This window comes from Protopterus annectens, chromosome 5.part1, assembly GCF_019279795.1.
Source record: "Protopterus annectens isolate FY-2018-M chromosome 5.part1, PAN1.0, whole genome shotgun sequence".
In the NCBI taxonomy this organism is placed as follows: Eukaryota; Metazoa; Chordata; order Ceratodontiformes; family Protopteridae; genus Protopterus; species Protopterus annectens.
The window spans coordinates 299860702-299870410 of record NC_056736.1 but is presented as its reverse complement, the minus strand read 5'-3'; positions in this window follow the sequence as shown (position 1 = coordinate 299870410).

Genomic DNA, 9709 nt, shown 5'->3' with positions numbered 1-9709 from the left:
GCAAACAGTACCATGCATATGATGCAAAACTCTATACAGCCTATTGCAAGCTCTACAGCGATAGTTATGAGTCATATATAATGGTCAGCATACAGCCAGGGAATCCCCTGGAGAAAATATTAGGGAGGTGCTGGACTGTTGAAACAGGTGCAGCAGCCAATTGGCTGCAACACACAAAATCCTGGACTGGAGTCACCTTATAAGTACTGACAGTCACAATGTGCATGCTCCTACACTTAGCTAACTTGAGCCCATATCTGATGCCTCATCTGCCTAAAGAACCAAAGATGTGAAAATATCTCTGTGCATAAAGACAGCTATGTACACATATCTGTTTCTCCCTATCCCCCTCACACATGATTACCCTATCTTTCAATATGTTGCATATATTTACATATATATAGCTACACAAATGTGTAGAGTGAGTTAGACCCTCCACATTTATCTATATAACACAGTTAAATAATGCATACACACACACACCTACAGGTAAGTTGACATTCCTGTTATATATCTATATAAATAAATAAACAAACATACACGTGTGTATGTGTGTATATATATATATATATATATATATATATATATATATATATATATATATATATATAAACATACACATGTGTGTATGTGTGTGTATATATATATATATATATATATATATATATATATATATGTGTGTGTGTGTGTGTGTGTGTGTGTGTATGTGGGGATGTACATGTGTCCACACTTACATGCAGAACACTGGGGTTATCTGCACCAATTTCCACAACAGTTGTCTGATGATAGCAGACCAAGGTCACATAATGACACAATCAACCCAGCCATAAAACCCTGTGCCTGTGGAATGTCACCCTGTAGACAGAACAGTTAGCAGGCTGCAAGACAGGACTTGGACAGGCCATATTGTCACTTTCCAATTGTCCACCTAGCAAACTGCACCTAGCAAACTGCACACATGGTGATACTGATAACTGTACACACATAGCAGGGGTATTAACAAGTACCCCAGTGCTAGAGCAATAGATACAATAACAGCATAAAGCAGGTTTACTCTGCAGGCCACACATGCTGTGTAATACTAGGCTACTTTGCATAGTCCACATGTACAACAGATGTAACCGGTGGCATGTGCAATAACTACTGGACCTGTAGTGTGTAATAGTAGGTAGGCAGGGGTTCTAATCTGACATCAGCAGTGTGTGTGTGTGTGTGTGTGTGTGTGTGTGTGTTTGTAGATATTTCCCTTACAGCAATACAGACATGCCCATCTGGCCAATGTATGTGTAATGGTTAATCAGTTTATGTGCCTGTGACTAGCATCCTCTTCAACAATGACCTCCCTGTCAACTCCTGCTGATGTCATCCATCTTAATAGCACTGGCTGACAATCTCAAAACAGATAAGCTCCATAGCGTATGCGATATGTACCTAGTACTATAGTGTATATTAATAGTTAGGTAAGGGTTCTAATCTCAATAAGGCAAGTATATGTGTGTGTGAATATATCCCCTTGCAGAGTGTACACATGCCTGTATTGCCTATCTCTGTGTAATGGTTATACATTTTCAGGCCCTGTGACTACCTGCCAGCCTCCCCATTGGCCTTCTTTACAAGACCTTCTGATGTCCTCCACCTTAACAGCACTGGCTAACAACCTCAAAACAGATAAGATCTGTGGCACATGCGATATGTACTTAGTGCTGTAATATATACCTTATAGGTAGGTAGGAGTTCTAATCTTAAGAAAGACAACTGTGTGAGTGTATGAACATAGTCTCATGCAGCAGTCCACATATGGTGATTATGATGCATTTTACTCCCCTGTGACTAGCTGCTGGCCCTAAATAGCCCACATCTACCTAGGCATAAATGCTATCTGCCACCACCTACATTTGTATGTACAGAAACCCAGGTGAAATGTATCAAGGGTAGCAGGCCTTATCAAATAGTATGCATGCATGATTGCACTGACTGTCCCCATTGTCCCTGACACACTGTTCTACATATATGCACCTAGGTAACCACGCACATATACAGCCATAACTTTCTGATATCATAGGTCTGCTGTGCTGTCATGCCATTCTGTGCTGCTGTATTGCCACTGAGCCTCCATAGCTTAGCCACTCAGAACCCTTGAACAGAAACATACACAGTTCTGTGAGACACCTGTCATTCTGCAACACTACAACCAATCTAACATCATGCAAAAAAGGTACACAAACTGTGATGTGTACTCATGACACACGACAGTATACAGCACCTATCATGGCATAATAATACAGCACTACAAAACTACATGTTATGTAATATAGCTAGCCTGTGCATCAGACACATATTTGCATGTCCCTGCATCAATGGCATGGATGGCAGGGATGTGGCACAGGTTTCATCATGTGCACAGGGTGTGGTGTGGGAGTGCCAGAGGCCTAGGCTGTGCCAAACAGTTGACAGCATGTGTGTGATTCAGGAAGAGTTACTGGTTAGCTGGGCCATGAAGAGGTGCCGTGTGTGTCTGTTGGTGACCTGCATGTGACAGTGATGCTTGAGTGTGTGCTTGTATACAGTCATGTCCAGTGCTAGCACACATGTGTATGTTGGACAGCTATGGACCATACATGGCAGAATGGACAGTTCATCATCTCTGGCCATGAACACGGGAACTGGCTCTGCCAGGAGTGGCACTGGCACCACCATGCCTAGGGTCAGACATGTTGATAGTAGCTGATGGTGACTGGTGTCTGCTGGGCCCCTGGCTCCCACGGGACCACCCAGGAACACATGCCCATGGCCTGCCTTGTCATGGTGTGGACAGCACTCTCCCTTCTGTAGAGCTGGAAGTACTTCCACTATGGGTGTGTGACTGTGCATGGTCATGTGGACTCTCAGCAGATGGTATTGCTGACCTACATCCATGTGTCTGATGCCCTACACCAACAAGATGTTCCAGCAGTGCACAGACAAACTGTGGTCAAAGATTGGCAATGTCTCACACCATCTTCTGTCCACTACATAAGTGAAGCAATCCATGGCATTACCAATGTGGTGGATGGAGTCACAGATGTCAGACTGTGCTGCATCCATGATCCTGAGCATCCATGTGGTGTTGCATTCTGAATGTGCCTGTTCCTCCATGATAGACCAAAACATGCAGTGAGTGACCTGTGATGTGACACCTGTGACAGGTGGTGAAAGGTTAGCAGTCCTCCTTCAAGCACCCCTGTCAATCTGCCTGTGTGGGACCTCATTAGCTCTCTGGCTATGGCCAGTGTCTACACTCATTGATGCCATAGTTGTCACACTCTCCTGTTCAATGTCAAAACACTCTGACTGTCAGATATCTGTGGCCTCAGGGGACTGGCTATGTGTGGGCATACTGACTGTGTGCAGAGACAATGGGGGAGGAAGTGGGATGTCAACCCATGGGAAAAATTCAGCCCCCAACAACCCTATCTGTGCCTAACTATGGCCACCATCATCATCAGAGTCCAGTGAGACTCTAGCATCAGGTTGTGAGGGGGACAGACTCCAACCCCATGTTCACCTGTGAGGAGGAAGACAAAATGAATACATTACTACCTGCACTATTATGTATGGTAATCTACACACACACACACACACATACTGGTGAGGAGCCACAACTGCATGACACATACCACATCTTATTTCTGATCCCATGCACAACACACAGAGTACAACATACACAGACAAGACAGGCCATTTATAACATGCACTGCACCTACCTCTGGTTAATGTTGCCAGTACTATACACCTGTGAGATAAGCACTATGTCAGTGTATCTGATAGACCTACACCTAAAATGCAGTGCACACATTATGAGCATAGTATGCCAGTTGTACTATCAATGCCTCAGGTATTTCCCATCTCCATGTTGTGTGTAAACAGGCATCCATGAGTGACTGCCACCTGTATAGCAGGCTGCATAGTCCTTCTCAAAAATAAGTGCAAATGTGTTACTGCTGCTGCAAATACACAACCATGATTACCCATTCAATGCACTTCAGTTACTACATCTGAAATCGAACATACAAGTATTGTACTCTATCTAAACATAACAGTTGTGTCTAGGGAAAAATGGCAGCCCTTAACATTCCTAGGGTATGTATGATCTGTAAAACTACAGTATCACACTTACCAGGTACAGGATCTTGAACTCTGGCCACACCTGACCTGACATCCATGTATTGGTATGCAGAGGTTGCCACATTGACTGATACAATATTGCAGTGATGAAAACAGGAAGCTTACCTGGATGCTCCTCTTATGTAGATGCTGTAGCATCCACCTCCAGGATGTATGGGGTGATGTATGGCTGGGACCTGGTTGTTGATCCCAGGTTTGCTAGGAATTTCTCTGTAGCTGAGAGTGGTTGTTCTGCTGCAGGCTCTCCACCAGTGGCAGTATGGTCCCTGGCCACAGCAGCAGCCCTTTTCCATGCAGTATTGACCATATCTGTTTCCTGGTGTCGGACTTGCTCATAGGTTCTGTCCTATAGCCCTATTTGGTTGACTGCTATGATGAGGTCAGCCCACAATGCTGCAGTTTGTTCATGATGCTGGCAACTCCTGGACAGCAGTATGTTATGATGCAGTCTGAAGCCATCCAGGATAACGTTATTTTCAGCATCTGAAAATGGTGGGTGTCTCCTTTAATACATCCTTCCTGAAAGACAACAAGAGAAGAACACATCACAGGACCAGATATGTGGACATCAACTATGTGCAGACCCTGCCCAACCTAAATGGCCTGCACTATCCACTGCTACTTCCCACATCATAGCCCACAGTCTATCAACCCACTATGTATGTGGCTACCACCAACATAGTACCAATACCAGTTATGTCCCTATGTGCCATGACAGATTGTGCTGCATGTTTCCACACCCATCAATGCCATATAATGTGGTGTATCCCCTATGGGCAAAGTCCCACTACTGTGTCATACAGCCACTGTCAGACAAATGCATGTGTGTTATTACAAGTATATAGGGACAGTCCAGCAATACCAGTGTGCCCAATGACAGACAGCAATGCAAACTGGTTGTAGTATATCTTCCCTGTAGGTGTCATACCTGTCCAGTACACAGATGATTGTATAATGTGTACATGTACCTGCTATTTGTGGTCCTTCTGGCACAAACATGTGGATGTCTAGCAAATGGTTGGCCAATAATTGATGGCTGTTGTCAGAATATAGAGAATCTGCCTGTCATATGCCAGAACCATCAGAAAACACTTCTGCTACAGTAATATCTGTTAGCCTATTCATGCTCTTACTTTGAATGACCAACATGTACACTCTGTCACTGAGTTTGGGCCTGTGACCCCCAATAAAAATGGCTATGACCTGAATTCCTGCTGTAAGAGGTTGCCAGATATGTTAGCCATAGCTCTCAAGTGATGAGATATGAATGTCGACAAATCAGTGACCTAGCCAGAGTAAATCAGGGACAGTCAGGGACACCTTTACAATGTCTGAACTATTCCTGTGTGATATTCAGAGACTGAGAGAAGCTGAATGACAGCACATCCTGTGATATTACTGTTGTGTCCACCCTTACTTACTGTCCATATGTCTAACTCATAATCCACTAGCTTTTGTACAGGACCCAACCATTGTAGGAGGGATGGAGAGGGCCACAGCTGGGAATTCAGTGACAGCAGGCACAGTTGAGAGGCATACCTGTAGCTGTTGGACAGTAGAGTATCACCAACACGTCATTCCCATAGATGTGATACAGGCCTACTGTTGTAATCCCTATTCCCCATACCTCCATCCTCCCATTATATGGGGACTTGTATTACATACCTGGTAGAGTAATGTATGTTTTTGTGAACAAATCTTTAAGAAAAAAGCTTGCTAAATTGTTTTCTGTCTTGGTAAAGCAACTTAAAGACCTGTTTCTAATAGGCAGTTGATTGCCTTTTGTAGGTAATGCTCATTAACAGATAATTGCCTGTGCACCAATCCGTGGCTCAGACTTGATAATTGCATCCAAAACAGCTGGGTTGCACTTTCATTGACCAATGACATGGCACATAGTGCAATATTTAAGGATTTCATGTAGACCTTGGCCCCTTTCTTACTCTTTGAGATGGACATTAGTGAGGTGTGGAGACTACAGCATCACAGCAGGTAGGTACAACTATTTTCCACTGTTGAGATTTATGAGGTATGTCCACAGTTTTGCATGCTATGTTCATCCATTGTCAAATGACATTCTGATTATCTGGCAGTTCAATGTTAAACATTGTGGGTTGAGGTCAGTAAGGAGGAAGGGACATGTGAGTGTCAGATGTCATACACATCAGAGTATGTATGCTGCTGCAGTAGGTGCTATTCTTTCAGCTCACTATGTTTGTAGGAGCAAACTGTGAAACATGTCCCTGTCATTGGACATTTGCACCCCCCTTTATGTATGGGTTTTGCCTAGATCCCTTTTCTAGGAGGTTATGAGGTATGATAGGTCTGTAGCAGGTAGCTTAACATACAGCTGCATATGTTGCAGGATGCAGCTGCTGCTGCATCCTAGGACACATAGGGGGGAGTGTGAACACCTTGTAGGACATGAAACTGTATGTGTAACTGAGACAGCAGTGCCAGCTCTGTTATTACAGCAGATCCAGGTTGGGGGTACCCTTTACAGTCCACTCAAGGCATGTGCTTAAGGTACATCTGTTATGTAACAGTACCAGTCACAGAGTAGTAGGCAACATATAGTTAGGCTATATGAATATGTGCAGTGTGTCCCTACCTACAGGCATTTGACTTGCAAACATGGGTAGGAGTAAATTCAGAAGCAGCAACCTGTGTGGGTTAAAATTGCATGGCTCAGTAATTATTTGCTGTATTCCCAAAAATGTAATTGAAGTGCAGCACACTGGATTTGAACCCAGAAATGTGGGTGGCAAAATGTACTGCATGCAAAGCATTTAACAGTCTGAGTTACTGAGTCAGTGCTGCAGCAAGTGCATTTGCAAGATATATCTGCATGCATGCAGTCTGTGACACGTTTTCTGCATCCATCAGTATATGCATGGCTTTCAAAGGCAGTTGTGCAGCAGGGTCCCAGTTGCAGACATATGTACTTTGCCAATGGAGCCTTAGCAAGTGTGTTTAAAGATGTTGCTGATAAAAGGGGACAGTTACCTGCTATCATACCTCTCAACCTGTTAGAGCAACAACTGTGGACATGCAAGTGGGACACAGGCCCAAAACTAAGGAAAATCTTGACATATTTCTCTTACAAATGTAGAATGTTGATAGAATAACAGGCTTTATAGTAGCATGTGTTTTCTGAAGGGTATAATTTGTGACACTCAAAGGTCTGTCATGATTTTCTAAACTTAATCTTTAATGATTTGCCACTACTTTATCAGACACATATGTTTTGTGAAAGCTGGGCCAAAACTAGGTGGCATTCTACAGCAGTCTGTAGAGTTGATAGCTATACCTACTATCCAAGAACTCACATACATCCATTATTATTTATTTGACTGTATACTGGTACACTCCCTCCCAAGTACACTGTCATTTTTCCCATTATATGTACTTACAGTATTTCAGTGGCAATCAGTATATGTTACTGAAAACACCTGTTTTGATTCAAAGCTGAGTGGTCTAATGCACCGTGCTGTAGTTGACAGGGGCCCAGGTTTGAGATGTGGCAGGCATGATTATTTTGCAGTTATGCCTAACACTGTGAGAAACACATAAGATGATTAAGGCTCTTTTATGCAGTTTTACTTGGGTTTGTGTGGTTTTGTGTGGTGCACCATTTAGCTCTGTTCAAACCTGCGTTAAAAATTAAAAAAAAAAGAAAAAGGGGGTGATAGGAAAGTGATGAAATGGGCAAGCAGGGGAAAAACCATCCTGAAAGGGAGGTAAGGATGTGCAGGACATGTATATGAAAGGACCATAGCTATCCATTTCTTGTACAGCAACAGCTGTGCATGTTTACAGAATTCTGTGCATGAATTTGGACCTTCAAACCTCAGAGAGAAGTGTGAGGACAACAGAAATGTGTTGGCAAGCCAATTGGACCTAATTAGTTGTGTCCAGTGGACATGTGTACAAAATGGAGAGCGATGTATATGGCGATATTTTTTTTTTGTGGGATAGGTGCCCATTTTTTTAAGGTGAAAGTAGAATGTTGGGGAAGAGATGTATGTTTTTGTAGGGAGGTAAGTTGGGGAGGAGAGATGGCATTTGCAGACAAACAAGACAGACAAGACAGCATACAGGTGCAGTATGTGACACATGAGGGAGATAAACACCTTGGATGGAGGGAATATTGCAGAATCAGAGATGCATGTGCCTCCAGGCAGCAGCAGCATGACTGAGATTCCCACCCATGGGCAGTCAACACTGCCCTTTCACTGCTCCAAAGATGGCTGTGCTGGAGGCTGGGTGCCAGGGCCCACAGGGCCCACCAGGTTATCTAGTCTGCCCTCAGTCTGGCGCAGGCAATGTTTATAGCTCCTATGAACAATCCTGCACACCATGGCCAGTAGCTGATCCTGGGTAAATACCCCCCTCTGCCCCTGCTCCCAGGGGCAATCAAGCGCTATCCCTGAAGTGGGTCCACCCAAAGGTGGTGCAGGACCAGTGGATTGGGCACCACCAGTTTGGAATCCAGATGAGCTGGTACCCAGTGCCACAGCTGGCTGAGGTAGGGTAGGCAGCTCACCAGGAACTGGCCTAGCCATATGTGCTGTGGGTATGGAGGTAAAGCAATAAACATAGGTGAGTTATGAACAAAATCTAACACAAGCCCTCGCTCGTACGACTGCTCGGCCAACCAACCTTAGAACAAACACCAAAAAGGCCAGCAAGGTAGTTTCACCGTTTATTGTGAGGCAAAAAAGACGGACATAATTGTCCTACGTCAAATAATACTCATACTAGTTTCGGCACCAGCCTTCATCAGTGAGTAAAAAACAGTTCAAGATCCAAAAACAACGTCAGTATAAATACTGTTGTGCACCAATAGGAAAACAGACATTGTCATCAGGCTACTGGAATACATTCAAAATCACACAGCAAAATGTGTATAAACACAAATAAATATGAAGAAAAATGTATAGTGCTAAACCAACTGGTTATATCTAATGTCAGATATCATAGATAAGGCATAAATAATGTTTTGCCTATATGATAGAAAATATTAGTTGATAATAATATTATCATAGATATTATTGGTGATGGCATAAATACATTATATATGGCTGCATGATGGAAAGTAACTATCATAATAACGTAATAAGTGATTTACAAATGGTCATTGAGACCCGTAGGAAATAGGGCTCCAAGATGTGTTATCCAATATCTTTCTTTGTGGCTTAAGATGCCTTGCCATCCAGTTTGATTTTGCCTGTTCCCGGTAATTTTATCAATAATAGTAAACATAAACTGAGCACTAGGATGTTTCACCGTATGTAAATATAATGCATTAGATATTTTGTGATTACGAATGTCACTACGATGTTCCCCAATTCTGATACGTAATGAACGTGATGTTTTGCCAACGTAAAATGACTTACATTGGCAAGCAGCCAGATAAATAACCCAGCTAGTGGAACAATTGCCAAAAACCCTAATGTCATATACTTTGCTTGTATTAGAGCTTGCAAATTGTTTAAGCTGATTGACTTGAGCACAAGATATACAATGTCCACATCTGAATGTT